We start from the raw sequence: 18,249 nt of genomic DNA, 5'->3' as shown, positions 1-18,249 counted from the left end.
AATGATTGAATGTTAGTTTGTCACCTCTTTGGGAAAGATAAAATCTCCAAGAACATGTCTTTCCTCACTCTCGAAAATTAAAATGAACAAGGAAATTACCGTCCGCTGTACTTTGTATGGTGCTTGCTCACTTTCTTGATTGGACTGGCTAAATCTTCTATTTTTTTTTCAAAAAACAAGTAATCTCCGTGGTATCCCTGAAGTCTCAAAACAACCCACTAAAGTGTAGAGGGTCCAAAAACAAAACAGTGTAAGAAACTTCTCTGTGTGGAAGATTTTCAGTCCTTATATTTTTAGTTAATCAATGTATATTAATCAGATCAGACAATAGTAGTAGAAGTAGCAAACTTAAATTTGTCTTAAGTCAAAACAAAACAAAAAATAATAGAAAATATATAATTGTACAGCATTATTAAGTATTAAAAAGTAATCCAAGCAAGGCAGGCAGTCTGTTTCCATTCGAAAATCCTAAGGGTTTTCGACTGGAAATAGACTGCCTGCCTTGCTTGGATTACTTTTGAATACTTAGTAATGCTGTACAATTGTATATATTTTCTATTATTATTTTGTTGTTTTGTTTTGTTTTGACTTGAGTTTACGTTCGCTACTTCTACTGCTATTGTCTAATCTGATTAATATACAGTGATTAACTAGAAATATATGGACTGCAAATCTTCCGCACAGAGAAGTTTCTTACACTGTTTTATTTTTTTTTCAAACACCTTTATTGAATGATCACTTGTGACTTAGGCAAATGTGCATTCATATAAAAATAATCAAATTATATTAACATATCAAACATTATACTTCACTTATATTGCTGTATATCATCTAACCTAAGCAATATTACATAAATTATTCAATTACTGCCTTTCTTGTTAAAACAACAAAAAAAAAAAAATCTTAATTAAGCCATGACTTGCTACATAGGCAATCATACATTTATATACATGAAAACAAACCACACTGACAGTCCTAGTTGCAAACATTATGCATCACTTATAATCTACCCAATCTTTCTCACTTAAACATTACATAGCTCATTTAAGTTCTGCTACCCGTTAGACAGCATTCCTCCCTTGTGTGTATTGTTCCCACAATTCCCATTTTTTCCTATGTATTTTACTCCTACCCTTTTCTAAAGATTTCAGTTCCAGATGTTTTAACTCTGTTACTATATTCACTACTTCCAGTATAGTTGGTTTAGATTTAGATTTCTGTTTTCTAGTAATTGCTTTTTTTGGCAGCCACCATTGTTAGTCACAGCAAGGCATTAGCATATCTAGGCAGTTTTGATTCTGTATCATAGCTCAACAAAATCCATCTCCGTTGTCAGACTAATCTGCCCACCCAGCATCTCCGACAGTGCATCCTGCAGGGAATCCTTAAAAGTCTGCCAACTCACAGCACTCCCAGAAAATATGTTTACAATTGCCTCTTTCTTCCCCTTTACACCTCCAGCACTTATTGTCTGCCTGAGGAAAAATTCTCTGGACTCTACTTGGGGTATTGAAAATATGTATGTAAACATTTCCAGGCAAAAATTCTAAATCATCTAGATTTTGTTGCATGTTTGGGAGACGTAGCATATATCCTCCCATTGTTTATTTGTGAATTGCTTATGCACTATCTCTTCCCAATCCTTTCTAACCTCCTCTGATCGATTCCTATAGTTATCATGCAGTGTTTTATATGCTGTACTTATTATTCCTTTTTTAATAGGAGCTTATGTCCCGTTTGTTGATGGGATGCGGTAGTCCGAAATTAATCATTTTTTTGCCTTGAATAGGTTATGCAAAGAACCTCCTTGGAAGCCGGTGCCTGCGTAGTGGCTCCGGACCCAACCGAAGCAGAGACAACTGAGAGATCGGATGATGAAGCATTCCCAGGTGGCATACCGGACTCCGAAAGGGTTTCGGTAGAGGCGTACAAAGGAAATGAGTCAGGCATCAGGGGCTGCAAATGCACCTCACTGAATTCCTGAGAACTGACGACTTGCTTCTGGGATGGGTCATCTGAAGGCTTAAGTTTGTGTGGTCTGTCCCTTTCTTTATCTTTTCATTTTTTGGGAATATCCACAGACTGCTGAGCAATAGATGCCATTCCGTAATGTGAGGAACTACTTCGGAAATGCCTGGTTACAAATTCAGCTCTACGGTAGATAGTCCTAGAATTGAAAAGTGCATAGAACCGACAATGGGGGACGTCTTGGTCTGGGCCTAGATAAGTAACACACAAGGTATGGTAGTCTCGGCGTGGTATTTGTTTTCCACAGCAGAGACAATTATTTACATTTTCGGACATTGGTCAGTGCAAGAAAAAGTTCCCCAACCGGGTACTTGTCTGTAGTTGTTTTCAAATTCAACTTCCAGTCTGTTAATGACCGACTGGCACACACGCAAACTGATTTTGCTTCGGGCTCCACGGTAAGAAAGACTGATGTAATGGCGCTGGCTGCTCTCCTTTATACCACTGATGACCTGACATCAGTCCACAGGAGACAGCAGCTGGCGCAGGGGAAAACCTTGACTCTGGTATTCAGGCCGACTGAGGGCTACCCAGCAGGGTTAACCCACAAGTGATGACTGCAACAGTGATTACACATGAGCATCTACATTTATGGTAAGTGTACACAACTGTACTTCTTGTGCTGTGCATAGGAGTCTTAACCGTGTATCTCTGAAATACTCCTTCAAATTGGGTAATCCCAATCTGCCCTGTTCTACAGGAAGAATCAGCTTATCGCATTTGATCTTGCCATCTTCCCCTCCCAGATAAAGTACTTCAACTCTAAATTAATTGCTACCACAACTTCTCCTTTGGTTGATAAAAGTTTGCCTGACTTGTATTATAAGACTAAAGGAACTAAAAACATTTTAACTGCTTGTATCTTACTATCAGTATCCATATAACCAAGCTTCCATTTTCTCAGTTTTTGTATTATCTTTTTAGTCTCTTCTCAGATATCCTTAGCTGCCACACTAGAATAATTTTAATCCACACTTCTAAATACTTAATTTTGTCATATCCCCATAAGTATGGATATTCCTGAACCAGTTCATGTGTGGGTAGATAATTTACTGCTGTTGCCTTTGTTTTAGCTTCATTAATTTTGTATTGCGAAAAGATTTGAAACTGTCTCAAAATGCTCCCCAACACTGTAATGTCTTTTTCTGGTTTTGTCAGGTACAAAGTAATCTTCTTTTTCTTTTGGCTGTTCCCATTAAGGGTCGCCATAGCAGATCCTCTGTTTCCATTTCTTCCTGTCCTCTGCATCTTGCTGTGTCACACCAACCACCTGACTGTCCTCTTTCACCACATCCATAAACCTTATGATGTTCATTGTGTTACCCTGCTGCAGTCATCACACTTGGGTTATCCTGCCATCAGGCGGTCCCGCAGTCGGCCGGAATTCCAAAGTCTTGGTTCGGCGTCGGTTGCTGTCGCTTCTTCCCTGACGTCAGAGCGCCAGGGGTATATCAGAGGCATCCAACGCCATTTTCTTCAGTCTTTCTTGCCGTGCGGTGCCCGAAGCAGAAGCAGTTCGCAAGTGCCGGCCGGCCGACACCTGAGATTTTTGAATCGAGTTTCAGTCCAAAGTCTTCAAAGCTAAGTACCCCGTTGGGGAACCTTTTCTTGCCTCAGTCCGATGTCAGAAAAAGTTAACAATTGCATTTCTTGTCGGAAGCAAATACCTCATAAGGACTTTCATTCTTTTTGTATACCTTGCCTAGGCCCAGGCCACGATGTCACTGGTTGTTGGTTTTGTGCTAGGTTCAATAAGCGAACTATAAAGCGACGCTTTGATTTCGCACGACACTACTTCGGTAGAAAATTTAATTACACTATGCCGTCGGAGCAACCGACTACCGGCGTGCATAAAAAACACAAAGATTAAGACGGGCAGCCTAGATCCAAGCCAGACTCCGAGGCCTCAACTGGGCCGGTCGCCGGTTCTCCGGTTTTCAGTGAGGTGCCTACGCAGCCCCTGTCTACCACTGCATTGGATCCCCAGACCGCTTCGGATCCCCCAGCAGAGAGTTGTAGGCCGATGCAGCCATTTTCTTTAGGCCCTACCGACGACATTGCAGTAGGGGAAGCCGGTGCTGTAGAAACACCTTCGGTTTCTGAAGGTGTCTTCAGACCGACTACTCTCACCATAAAATCTTATGCTAAGCTTAAGACTCCTCTAAAACTAAAAAAGCCTACACTTCAGTCTCCAGGTCAAGGCCATATGCCTAAGAAACAGATGCTTAAAATGGCTGAAGATTTGATTTCTTTGATCAGGGGTTCCCAACCCCCCCCGACAAAAGGCCTAGACAAGAGGAGGATTATGCCTCCTCTGATCAAGTGTCTGTTTCCTCAGGCTCTGAAGATTCCATTCCCTCAACTTCTCCCCCTGAAGATTATTCCTTTGGGGAAACCTTACATACCATGAGGGAACATTTCCACTGGGAAGGTCAGGACTACTCCGACTCAAAGAAAAGGCTCCGAGAGTTTCTTTTACTCCCCCAGCACAGACCACTTGCTATCCCCCCAGTTTTGGACATTGTGGATGATGTTTTCCTAGAATCTAGTCTAAATCCAGATTCTCTGCCTCCTGCTCCAGCCACACCTGATAGATACTATAGAGTGCCTGACTCTCACAAATTCCTATACAAAAGCCCTGTTGCTGATCCAGAGACAATCTCCCAGGGTCCCAAAGGGGCTAAGGCTTCTATGGCTAAAAATCCTGTACCCTCAGAAAGGGACTCCAGAGCAGTAGATAGGTGGGGGAAGAAGGTTTACACCTCAGCTACTCTAGCTATGAGAGCACTAAATTGTCAATTTCACATGCTTAAATACCAGCAATTCCTAATGTCTCAAATAAAACAAAAGATGGGCATGCACCCTCAACAGTCTGAATTCAAGGAAATGCAAGATCTGTTGCATACAGCTGAACAGGTGGGCAAACATACTTTACAATGTGGTTTTGATGCCTTGGAAGCTTCCTCTAGAGCAGCTGTTACTGGGTCTGTTATACGTAGGCATGCTTGGTTAAAGGAACAGACTCTGCCTGATCATGTTAAAGCAAAGTTACTGGATGCACCCTTACAGCAGGATGTCTTATTTGGGGTTAAAGCAGAGAAGGTTTTAAAGAAAATGGAGGATAAGGCAAAATCTATGCAGACAGTCAAAGATTTCTTACAGGTACAGCCCCCACGCTTCAGCAGAAATTGGCCAGCAAAAAAATGGTCCTTTCCAGCTTCTGACAGACCACAGAGGGGGTAAATACAGGCGCCCAAGGGGCAGAGGACAAGCACAAATTCCTTACAAACCTCGCCATTGGGGCACTGCAACACAGAAGGGAGGAGAAGACAGGTCCCAAACTACTAGAAGGCAAGCACAATGACTTAAACCTCAAACTGCCAAGCAAAACTCTCTTGGCAGCTCCCTTGGGAGGAAAATTAGCACTTTTTGCAGACAACTATTGCATCGTCACAAAGGACAAATGGGTCCTAGACATTATCTCACACGGATACAGATTCCATTTACACACCCTGCCAGGGATAAAAGGAATGCCAAATCTGCCACAAAATCAATGGGCAGAGGCACAAAAAAAAAATTACAGCTCTCATGGACATGAGAGCCATTCAACTGGTACCTACACAGGAGCAAGGCCAAGGATTTTACTCCAGGCTCTTTCTAGTCCCCAGAAAGGACAATGCTTGGAGACCCATTCTGGACCTTTCAATTTTAAACACCTTCTTGCAAGTACCCATATTCAAGATGCTAACACTACAGCAGCTTCTTCCCATGTTGGGTAAGAAAGCTTGGCTAGTAACGTTGGACCTCAAGGAGGCATACCTGCATGTCCTTATCAAACAAAATTGCAGAAGATACCTCTGTTTCATTGCAGGTTCAACCCATTACCAATTCTCTGCACTGCCCTTTGGCTTATCTACTGCGCCCAGGGTCGTCACAAAATGCCAGGCACCAGTAATTGCATACTGCAGACAAAGAGGAATTCAAATATACCCATACCTGGACAACTGTCTCATCCAAGCAGAAAGCAAGGACATTCTCTTACAACACCTGGCTTTTGTAAAACATCTTCTAAGTTGCCTAGGGTACACAGTAAATGAAAAGAAATCAAAACTAGTGCCCTCACAAAATATGACATTCCTGGGTGCCAGCTTGAATACAATGGCCCAGATGGCTTATCTGACGCCAGACAAACAACCACAATTAACTCAATACTTCAGAACAATGGCAACAAAGACCCAACTCCCTGCAAGAAAAATTCTGCAGGCCTTGGGCTTCATGGCATCTTGCATACTACTAATACCATTTGCAAAACTGCATATGAGGAAATTACAGTGGTACCTAAAAAGCGTATGGACTCAACACAGCCACAGCTTGGAAACAATGATACCTCTCATTCCCTGCCTTCAACAGGAGTTTCTATGGTGGTCACAGGCATGTCACCTCAACAAGGGTCAGCCTCTCACCCTGCCCCCAGCCAGGCAAACTATGACAACAGATGCATCGTACTATGCCTGGGGGGCACATATGGCAGGACAGTTCAAGGCATATGGACTGCAGATCAAAGGAATCTGCACATCAATCAAAAAGAAATGTTAGCTGTACAAAATGCTCTGACAGCCTTCAAGGACCTCTTGCATCCAGGACAGCTTATCATAAGGACAGATAACACCACAGTAATGTGGTACATAAACAAACAAGGGGGCACACACTCCTACCCTCTATGAAGGCAAGCAATGACCTTGTGGAACACAGCACTTGCTTACCAAGTTCAATTACAAGCTCAATTCCTGCCAGGAAAAAAGAACACATTGGCAGACGACCTAAGCAGAAACATCATGGATCCCCACGAGTGGAAACTGGATCCACAAGTATTCGCAATGATAGCTCAAAAATGGGGGCTCCCAGACATAGACCTGTTTGCCAGCCCTCAAAACTATCAGCTAACAAAATTTTGCACAAGGACTTATCACCATCAAGCTTGGAAAGGGGACGCACTCTCATTCAGTTTGAAAATGCTAACAGTATATGCCTTTCCTACATTATCCCTTCTCACAAAGGTGCTACTGAAAGTCAGGGTGGAGAGACCCCGAATGATACTCATTGCCCCAGACTGGCCACGCCAGCACTGGTACCCACTATTAAGGAATATGGCCCATGGCCCACCATGGATTCTACCACAAATTACCCACCTGCTCACACAGCAAGACAATCAGATTCTACACAGCCAGCTCAAAACCTTAAACTTGGCTGTATGGCAAATCACCTAAGCAACCAGCCAGCTCCTCTCTCACAAGCTGTTATGGCTGTTATTCTGGAGGCCAGGAGGCCCAGCACCAGGAAAGCCTACTCAGACAAATGGAAAAGGTTTTGCGCCTGGAACCAAGCTAAAGGCCAAAATACCCTTCAGCCAGACATACCTCAGATTCTACAATATTTAACTGAGATGTTACACAAAGGGCTTTCTTTTTCATCTATTAAAATCCACGCCTCAGCTATTTCTGCTCACTACAACACGGATCCTCCCTTATTTTCACATCCACTCCTAAGGCAGTTTCTCAGAGGGGCCAAAAACATTAGGCCTCCCAGGAGAGCACCAACACCTACTTGGGACCTCAACTTTGTTCTGGAAAAACTCACGTTACCTCCTTTTGAGCCAGCCCTCTCAGCTGACTTAGTTATATCATAGAAGACTGCCCTGCTGCTAGCAATTACTTCGGCTAGAAGAGTTTCAGAGCTTCAGGCACTAATGGCAGTAGAGCCTTTCCTCATTTTTCATCAAGACAGAGTTTCTTCTGAACTAACCCCTCCTTTATGCCTAAGGTGGTATCCAGTGTGGCTCTAAATCAAACCATCCATTTACCCACCTTCTTTCCAAATTCACAGAACAAAGGAGAAAGACTCCTGCATTCCTTGGACATTCACAGGCAGCTACGTTACTACTTGGATAAAACTAAGGTTTTCAGAAAATCTGACCAGCTTTTTGTATCCTATGCTACAGCATCACAAGGAAAGACTATCTCAAAACAGACCATTTCCAAATGGATAGGACATTGCATACGTTTTTGCTACACCCACTATGGAAAACCAGTTCCTGCTACCATAAGGCTCCACTCTACCAGGGCAGCAGCTACATCTACAACCTTCCTCAGGGGGGTGCCAACCAAGGATATCCTGGAAGCTGCAACTTGGAGTTCAGTACACACCTTCACCAAACATTACCACTTACTACTTTACTCTAAGACTAGAGCTGGCTTCGCCACTGCAGTTTTGCAGGGCATTCTAGCCTCCTCTAACCCTGTTTGACTCCACCTCCCATCCTTAGCTTTGGGATTCTACCCAAGTGTGATGACTGCAGCAGGGTAACACGATGAACATAGTACAGTTTTGTACCTACCATAAATGTAGATGTTCGAGTGTATACCCTGCTGCAGTCCAGGTTACCCTCCCTCCATCTCCTCTGAACTAGCTGAACTTATCTCTACCACTCTATTCTATACTACCTCTGTGGTGTATTTGCTTGTGCCTAAGGCTTTTGTTTTATTTTTTCATATAGCTATATGTATATATGTATATATATATATATTTTGCCTACCTATTAGGGGCACCTGACATCTGGGGCAAGAAAAACTGAAGAAAATGGCGTTGGATGCCTCTGATATACCCCTGGCGCTCTGACGTCAGGGAAGAAGCTACAGCAACCGACACCGGACCAAGACTTTGGAATTCCGGCCAACTGCGGGACCGCCTGATGGCAGGATAACCCAAGTGTGATGACTGCAGCAGGGTATACACTCGAACATCTACATTTATGGTAGGTACAAAACTGTACTTTAGGCCTTCCTCTTTTCCTCTTACCTGGTAGCTTCTTCCTTAGCATCCTTTTCGCAATATACCCAGTATCCCTCCTCAGCACATGTCCAAACCAACGCAATCTCGCCTCTCTGGCTTTGTCTCCAAACCATCCAACCTGGGCTGACCTTCTAATATACTTATTCCTAATTGTCAGGTACAAAATAATAATATCTGCAAATAAAGCCAGCTTTTCTTGACTGTCATATTAATTATATCCTTGAATTTCTGAGGCCCTTATTTTCTTCGCCAGAGTTTCTCAATATAATGCAAATAATAAAGGGGAAAGGGGACATCCCTGCCTGGTTCCTTTGCTCAAGCAGAAATTATCAGAGAGGACCCCCAACCACTTTAATTTTCACCTCCAATCCCTCATATATTCTCCTAATCAACCTTATAATTCTTTCATGAAATGCAAATGCTTCCATTGCCCTGCTCAGAAAGTCTCACCATACACTAACGAATGCTTTCTCTGCATCAAGACACACCAACAACAATGGTGTTTTCTTGTATTCTGCCTCTCTCTGGATCATCAGCAAGCATTCTGTTAATGTTGTCAGATGTTTGCCTCACCTCCACAAAACTACACTGATCCATATCTATCAGTTTTGACATTACATTTGCCATTCTTTAATCATTATAGACATGAACAGTTCATAATCATGGTTTAGCATTGAAATGGGACTGTATGAAGCCTGATCTGATGAATCCTTTACCCTCTTTAGTTATTATAGCTACCACTGCTTTCTTCCAGGACGGTGGCACATCTCCTCCTCTTAAGATGCTGTTAAACAAAACCTTCTAGATCTTTCAGTTTTTTCTCTCCTAGCTTCCAAACTTCCACAGGAATACCATCTCTTCCTGGGGACTTTCCTGTAGTTTGGTTATACATCACAATTTTTATCTCATCTCCTCCTATCCTAACGGTTAGAGGTAGATGAGGTTCAGTTACTAATTTTGGCTTATTTTAATTCTTCCATAAACATTTCCATTTGTATATTTTCTTGATTTTCATATTTCTCTGCATTATAGAGAGACTTCTAGAATTTCCAAAATATTTCTAATACCTCTACAGGATTTCTTGTTACCTTCTTTATCGGCTCCCTGCATTTGGCGATGGCCCTTTTTACTTTCTCTTGCCTGAGTTGTTGTGCTAAAAGTTTTTATGTTCTAGTGTTATTATCAAAAAACAGTTGCTTAACAGCAATCTTTCTAAGCTTCTGCATATTATCGAGGTAATTCCTTATTTTCTGCCTAGCATTCTGCAGTTGATCCTCCTCTTGTTCTTTGAGATTCCCTTTATTCTGCAATACTTTAACATTTGTCAGTCCCTCTAAATATTTATTGCTGCTTCTTAACCATAACACCCTTTCTTTTATTTCCACCCTATTTTTTAAATTCCACCTTAATTTTATCCCACTTCTTGGCTATATCTTCAAAAGAAAATTCTATCCTTTCGAACACCTCCTGAATAAGCTCCAGTACCCGTTCCTTAAATTCCTCTCTTTTCAACAGATAGGTGGGAAAGCGCCAATGTCTTATTTTTTATTTCATTACCCTGTGTTTTTATTTTAGCTGTTATTGGCGCATGATCTGAAATAGTTATTGGGTGGGTATCAAGACCTTCAGTTAAATGCACATGTTCCTGTGAAATGTAAATTCTGTCTAGCCTAGCCCAGTTTTTATATCCTGGGGAATAATATGTAAATTTACTCCAGTCTCTTATTACTGAATTCACATCTTCCATGGCAAATATTTTCATAAAGTTCATCAAACTTCTACCCTCCTTTGTTATATTTTCCCCTTCTGGGCCCCCCCAGACACATCTTCACTGTTGCAAATCACTTTCTAGTCCCAACCTACGAGTAATATTCCTTGCTGAAAACTGATTATTTCTCCCAGAATTTTTTTAAGATCCGTTATAGCAGTTTTAGGAGGAATGTAAATACATGCCAGTGTAATCCTTCTCCCTTGGCAGTAGCCCCTTAGCACTACTAATCTGCCATTATTATATTTTTATCTTCCTCTATCACTATTGGAGCGCCTTTTTGCAATTAATATAAGTACTCCTCTTTTCATTTGTCCCAGGTAGTCCGCTGAGTAACCATCTTGAAACCCTTTCTTTATCAAATTCACATGTCCAGTCCTTTCTAAGTGTGTCTCCTGTAACATAGCTATTTGCACTATATATTTTAATATAGTTCACTACTCTTTCTGGTTTGGATTTATTTGTGAGGTAATTTACATTTAAAGACATTAAAGAAAGCATTGGTGTATTAAAACATTGTTACTCCCACCTTTTATATATAACACAATTTTTGTTAAATGTCTAGTTCCAACTTTTGTGTTAGATGCATATACTATTTGGCAGGTAAAACTTTTATACAGTTGTTTCTTGTCGTACACATTTGAGCCTATGTCACATCTTATAAAAGTTTTTGTTTTATTGAAAACCCTCAAACAAAAAACAGACACACCCCAATACCCCTGTAAAACCTCTTAACTTATTACTAACACACAAAGCAATGTACACATTTAGATATTGAAGTTTTACCCTCTTAATAGGAACAGAAGTCCAAAATTGACAGCCACACTCATAGACTTGAGTTAACATAAAAGAAATGTCAGCCATGCTGATGCGCATGGTACAACCTGTGCTTCTACTAAGTGCTGATTGGTTTTGTCTTATCTTTATAACTCTTCTAGCAGGGAACACCCCAAATGTTTTCAGATAACATTAAATACCCCTGAATGTTTTCAGAGAACATTATCTTCTAGCCAATTTCTCTTTTTATTTTTTCCCTCAGCCAATCACTCTCCACCAGACTTTAGCTGGTTTCTCTTTATCAGATTGTCTCCATGAAGACATGAGAACCCAGACATCCAGTTTCTCTTGATCAGATTGTTTCCATGAACACATGAAGGCCAGCTGCAGAATTGTTACTGAGCATACATGTATTTGCTAGAAAAAAGCTCCATAATACTCTATGTTCTTTTTCATTTACTTGCTCTCTCTTAAAACTTGTTACTAAATCAATCTAAGGTCTTTAATCCAGTCAATTCTCCATGCAAGAATGAGAAAAAGTACATTAATTTTTCTTTTGTCATGCTTTTTAACCAGCTTTTTTATACATTGCAATCCCCTCATTTCTTAAAACTGAACAAGAAGAGAGAAGGGAAGAAGGGAGAAAGAAAAGAAAAAATGAACAGCAGCACGTAGAGTCCCCATTACACTTAAAAATAACTGAAAAAAGTATACTTTATAGGATGTAAAGAAAACCACATGCCACAGAATTAGTACTATGCAAGAAAAAAAATCTTTACTTTACAGTTAACTTTCTCCCTCTTCTTCCCCTCCCCAAAGCACATTTCCAAACATTAATGACATGAAGTATGGCATATGGTTTAGTGTCCCCCAAAGTCTTGTACAGTCATATTTAACAAATATAATTATTGCATTGTAATACAATATTAAGTTACTGGTTTTATTACTGTTCATCTCCCAAATCCTGTCTCTGCGTCATTTCCGGTGTACTCTTGATTCTTCTAGTCAACTCTCCTGCTCCCTCCCTTCTCTTCAGCATTTTCCATTGAAAATTTTGAAAAGGTTCCACAGGTACAAGATCCTCTGTGGTCTTTATTAACAGGAGAACAAGAAGCAGAATCTCCTCCTGTTTCACAGCTTAGTTTTTGTTGGACAAACTTTTGTATTTCCTCCTTAACATGTACTTCATCGAAAAATGATTTTGTCCCACCAGGGAAGAATACCTTGAAAGACAGCTGGGTACAGCAGTTTGAATCTTACACCTGCATCATCATAGTGGAACAAATTTGCTCCTCTTCTGTCTGGTGTGTACAATAAGAAATCATTCTCCACAAACAGTCTGCTGTCTCCACTTTTAGTGCTTTGTCCTTCTGCCACAATTTTGTCAGAATCAACTCCTCCTCCTGGTAGGATTGCATCTTTACTATTAAAGTTGTAGATTGCTTTCTTATAGCCAGGTTTGGAGCATACACATGATGTGCCCTTTCAACTAACAGCTCCTGCTGTGGCGTACCAGTCCAGATGCTTATTTGTGCATTCATAAAATTAATGCAGTCTGTTCCTTCCAGCTTCTCTGGTTTAGCTGAAATGTCAGGTTTTCCCTATGTGCTCTGTCCTCTAATTCTATTATCTTTTGAAACATCTCTTCCTGAACAGTCTCATATTCAGCCAGCCTTTTCTTTATTTCGACCTCTGATTTTTGCTGCTTTATCGTCTTAATTGAATATATGTTTAAATCAGTTTCATGTCATATAGTCGACACTCACAAGATAGATCCACCTAAAAACTCGACTAAAAGCTAGAACACGTAATGTTGACAGAGTCAGAATGTTGCAAACACACCTCCATTTGTGAATCTGACCTTTCTTGACATTAGTCGAATGCAGTCCTACACTGCACAAAACTTAATGTGATAATTTTGCAGGGAGGCAAGCCTCTGAGATTGCACTACAGTAGAGAAAATGGTAAATTTCCCGATCCCCACTGTACCGCAATGTCTAGTTAAAAGACCGACCGCATCTTTGCGAATGCACTGAGCATTCGCTGAAATGGGACTCGCACAACTGAAGGATCGGCAACACAGGTCAACCAACCATTATTTGATAACCTGTGGTCACCAAAACTTCCCTTAGCATTTTAAATGTAAACCGTTTAAATCATCTTCCATTTTTTCCAGCCTTTTGTTTTTTGTGTTAATAGACTCTTTCAGTGTTTTGTTTATTTTAGCTAGCTCTGTATGCAGTTGTCTTGTGTCTTCATGTAGGTTACTGGAGGTCATGTCTGAAGGTTTATTTTATTTTATTTTACATTTGTTTACTGGGAAAGTACAACTGGACAAGTTCTTTTTTAGTGGAGGTCCAGGGAGAAAAGCTCCACATATATCAGCATGATACATACAATAATATTTACAGATTAGACAAACATTTGCAATGCTCTACAAACTTAACAGTAGATAAAGAGAAAATGTATAACAGTTTGTGACTAACATTTGTCAGAGTATATCAGAAACATCCTAGGATTCAAAGAATACATTTTATAAGAGTTAGAGAAATATAGTTGATTTTGCCAAGTAGTCAAATTCTGGTAGGTATAAAAAATAGTAAATACACTGTACCTAAAGTACTGCTAGGATACAGAGAGATAATTACCACTCCTGGGAGAGTTGTCAGTTAGTTGTAAGGTTGCATTGCTTTTTGCTGAACAGCTGCAGAACTTTTCCCTAGTCAATGTTTCTTCCTCATTTTTTGCAGTTGATGTTTTTTCCAGGTCTTCTGTATTTCTTTATTCCTGGCATTGAGACAGTGCACTTACTAGTCAGTTACTGAAATTATCCCAATAAACACAAGTCTACTCGCCTTCTCTGCTGAGTTTCTGTTTTCACACTGGGGGAGCTAGAAATAAGTTGTTACTCAGTCTGCAGCCATCTTGGAAGGCTGGTTAAATCTTGTATTGCTCGTATGGATTCTTTGATGAATATAACAGCTAATGAGTGGTTTCATTTAACCTCGTTGTGTGGGATTTTTTGGATCTACTGGCTATAGTTTGATTTCTAGGATTTCACTTGCTGTAGGATGCTTGCTTCTTCACAGAACTGTATGTGCACTTGCCTGATGTATTAGCATTCAGGCTGTGCTATGCCAGTTTAGGCCTACTAATTGGAGATTTTATATATAGTTGTGATAAAAATTCCTAGAACTTAAGTTTAATAGTTACAGGAAAATGTCTTATCAAGTGCAAATAATCAGTGTAAAGTATATTTGCTGCATCAGTAATTTTGTCCTGTGTGTTGGGGAGAATTAGGTCTCCTGCTTGACATAATCTGAGAAGGTTGTTAAGTCTTTATTCTTTTTTATTTTTTTTCATGAGCAAGTTAATTAATCTTCAATTTCATAGCACAAAAATATGCTGATGGTGAAACGTATCTGAAGCAGTTTACATCATTTGATCTTCAACCTGTGGGTTATGGATCCGTATCGGATCTGAGCCGGCAACTTTTACTAGCATCAGCTCTGAGCTCCAAACTCCACCCCTTACCCATAATACACCTCCCCTACCTTCCTTCCCCAGATCCCGTTTTCTGCAAATTGCTTTAGCATTGTGTCTCTTGAGCTCCAATCAGTCAAGTCGGTAAAAACCTTCATGAGTAGCCTTTTTCTTCAATTTTTTGTCAGTAAGAGTTAGTGTAGGTCCCCTTTCTCCTCCCCATTGATTGGTGCATCGAGTTTTAATGTTTTAGTTTGTCCTGTTGTATAGATTATAGCTTCCCCTCCCCCCCTCTGTGTTTCCTCTGTAATACGAGTGTGGTGAGTGAATGTGTGTGTGTCAGTTAGAAAGAAACTGCCTGTTTTTTTCTTAAGGTATGTTTCTACTTATTGGTATGGCTGAAAAGCTTGTTTTCAAGCATTGCACAGAGTGTGGCCATATGTTATCCCCAGCGGATGGCCACACTCTGTGTGTTTTGTGCTTGGGCGTTGCCCACCTGAGTGCGGACTGCAGCGTATGTGTGGGCTTCAACCCCCGTGCCCTTAAAGATAGGAAGGCCAAGTTGGCCCTCAAAGGCCTTCTTTTCCCTTCACACTCTGTTTCCTCATCTCCGGCTTCGGTCACAGCGGCTGCTGTGGCCGCCTCTCCCTCCTCTCTTCCACTGGCTTCTCCTCCCTCCCAGGCTGGGACTTAACCTCTTGTACCAAAGCCTGTGGTTGCAGAGCAGAAAGGAGGTAGAGAGAGGGAGAGAGATTCAAAGGCGAGGGAAAAGAGAAAGAGGTCTCCAGATCTCGCTTCGCCTTCTAAGATTCCACGGATCCGTGACTCCCCTCAGCTCTGATCTCGGAGGTTCTCCCCAGAGCAGGAGGAGACACGTCTAGCCTCTTGGGCCTCAGTGCCCCAACTTGCCAGGTTGGAGTCCGTGGCCTCGTCGTGGTCCACCTCGTCCTTGTCTGACATGGATCTGGATAAAATGATGAGGTGATTTATCCATACACAGATCCAGATGGGGGTCTTGCCAGCCCCCCCTCCCTCAGGAGGGGGAGCTCACTTCCCTTTTTCCAACCTATATCTCCTTCTCCGATCCGACCTTCAGGTTTGGAGAATTCGGATCCAAGGTTGGCTTTGGTCAGGGGGTCAGCTCCGATAGTACATGCTTCCTCAATGCCAACAGCTGCCTGGAGCGTTTCGGATCTGACCACTTTGGATCCAAGCTGCTCTCGGAGCTAGAGCTTGGGTGTTGGATCCGAGGGAGTGGAACCTTTTTCGTTGGCTCTGACTTTGTCAGGCCAGGTTCCCTCCCTCAGAGTTCGGCCACCTTGGGCCCTGCTCCAGTTCTCTCATCGGACCCGGGGAGACTGGCCTCCTTATTAGTTTCTCAGGAGCTTCGCTCTCCTTCGGCATTTGATGTGGTAGAAAGGGTTCTGTCCGCTGGATCGAGACCCCTGACTGCCCCTTCAGACTCCTCCCAGACCCCCTTGGTTCTGTCTATGGTCCCCATCATTTTACCAGAGGGACAGCCCGTGCTCAAAGAGCCCCAGATGGTTCCCCACGAGGAACATTTGGCTTGCGAGCTCCCCCCTGAGAGCCCCCACCGGAGAGGTACCTTGCAAGCATACGTGCAAAAGGAGTCACTTGGACTCCCCCAAGTCCCTCACCAAGGACATGAACTTAGATGATGGAGAAGGTTCCCCTAGGTCACCTCCCGAGGACATTTCCTTTGGAGACGTCATGGAAATCCTGCTCCAACGGGGAGGTTGGTCTGCTCCCAAACCTTCTTCTGATGAGTCCGTGTTCCTGGAGGCTTTTGGCATGGCCCCTTCTACTTCCTGGGTGTCCCCTCACGTGGATCCTTTGGTGGATCTGGTCACCTCACGGGCACGAAAGGAACCGGACACCATGGAACCTATCCCAAAAAGACCGGATAAGATTCTATGTCCCCCCATAGACAGCCCAGCATGGAACAAGAGCTCCCCCACAGACACCATGGTGGTAGCAGTAGCCACTAAGAAGGAACTTGCTCAGGAGAGTTCCTCGGTCCGTCCCCCTGACCGAGATTCATGGATGATGGACCACCTAAGGAAGTGGGTTTAAGCTTCAGCTACCTTTTCAGTTAGGGCATTGAAATGCCTGGCCCATATCACCAGACTCCAACGCGACCTGTTAAAGGAGCTGGAGGAGTCTCCTCCCAAGTCCATGTCGCAGGAGGACAAGGCTTCGTTCTCCGCGGAGATGGCCACATTAAAAGCAGTATCTAACACGTCCATGCGACTCCTTTCACATGCTACAGAAGGAGCAGCTAGGGCAGCTGGGTCAGGCGTGTCCATGAGGTGCAACGCCTGGCTCAGGTTATGTGATTTTTCGGAACCCTTCAAGGCGTCCTTTACCAGTGCCCCTTATGACTGCTCTGCTCTCTTTGGTAAGACTGTCAGAGAGACACTAGTCCACAGTGAGAAGAACGAGAAGACACTATCTGCCGTTGGGATCCACTTATTGAACCTTCAAAGGTTCTTTTCCCAGAACCAGAGTGGGCAAAAGAAGATGTGGTTTCGGAAGTCAGAATATTCCCGGGGCACTCGGGCCTCTTTTTTACCCCAGAGGCAGAGGGGGACAGAATGGATGCTGGCTGAGTGGCAGAGGAGGTCCGAGGAACTTTGGGTCTCGAGAACCTTTCTTGGACAGACCCTAGCAGCAACCCTGAGGGGTTGCCCGACTGCTGTACTCTGGAGGCAGTTGGGGGGACGATTGTCCTTGCAGCTAGTGGCATGGGAGTCCATAACAATGGACTGCTGGGTGCTTCAAATCATATCCAGAGGATACTCTATCCCCTTTGTGGGTTCCCCGAAATCTCCCAGACACCTCTCAGACAATACCACCCACGCAAAGGGAGGCAGCAGCATAGGAAATTTTCAAGCTGCTAGAAAAAAGAGCCATCAAAACCGCCCCACCAGCTCAGTCTAGATCGGGCTTTTACTATAGGTTCTTTTTGGTGCCAAAGAAAACAGGGGACTTGAGGCCCATTCTGGACCTCTCTACCCTGAACCTGTCAGTTGCCAAAGAGAAGTTCCGGATGGTCACATTGCAGTCTGTCATGCTGTACCTGCAAGAGAGCGACTGGATGTGCTCATTAGACCTCCAGGATGCTTACTATCACATAAAGGTGTACAGAAGCTCCAGGAAGTTCCTCCCCTTCCGGCTAGGAGCCAGTCATTACCAGATTTGAGCCCTACCCTTTGGTCTCGCCACAGCCCCCAGCGTGTTTACCAAAGTGATGCTGGTGGTAGCGGCTCACCTGAGGCTTCAGGGGATTCATGTCTATCCATTCCAGGACGATTGGCTCCTCA

At 42.7% G+C, this 18,249-nt stretch overlaps 1 protein-coding gene across 2 annotated transcripts in view; it reads left to right on the top strand.

Annotated features, from left to right (window-relative positions):
- Positions 1-18,249, top strand: part of LOC122816498 (rab11 family-interacting protein 3-like) — a 1,372,586-nt gene that overhangs the window by 907,025 nt on the left and 447,312 nt on the right. The gene's annotated exons all lie outside the window — the stretch shown is intronic.

This window comes from Protopterus annectens, chromosome 12.part0, assembly GCF_019279795.1.
Source record: "Protopterus annectens isolate FY-2018-M chromosome 12.part0, PAN1.0, whole genome shotgun sequence".
NCBI classification, from domain to species: domain Eukaryota; kingdom Metazoa; phylum Chordata; order Ceratodontiformes; family Protopteridae; genus Protopterus; species Protopterus annectens.
Note: the sequence above shows the minus strand (reverse complement) of the source record. Positions and strands in the feature narration are given on the sequence as shown.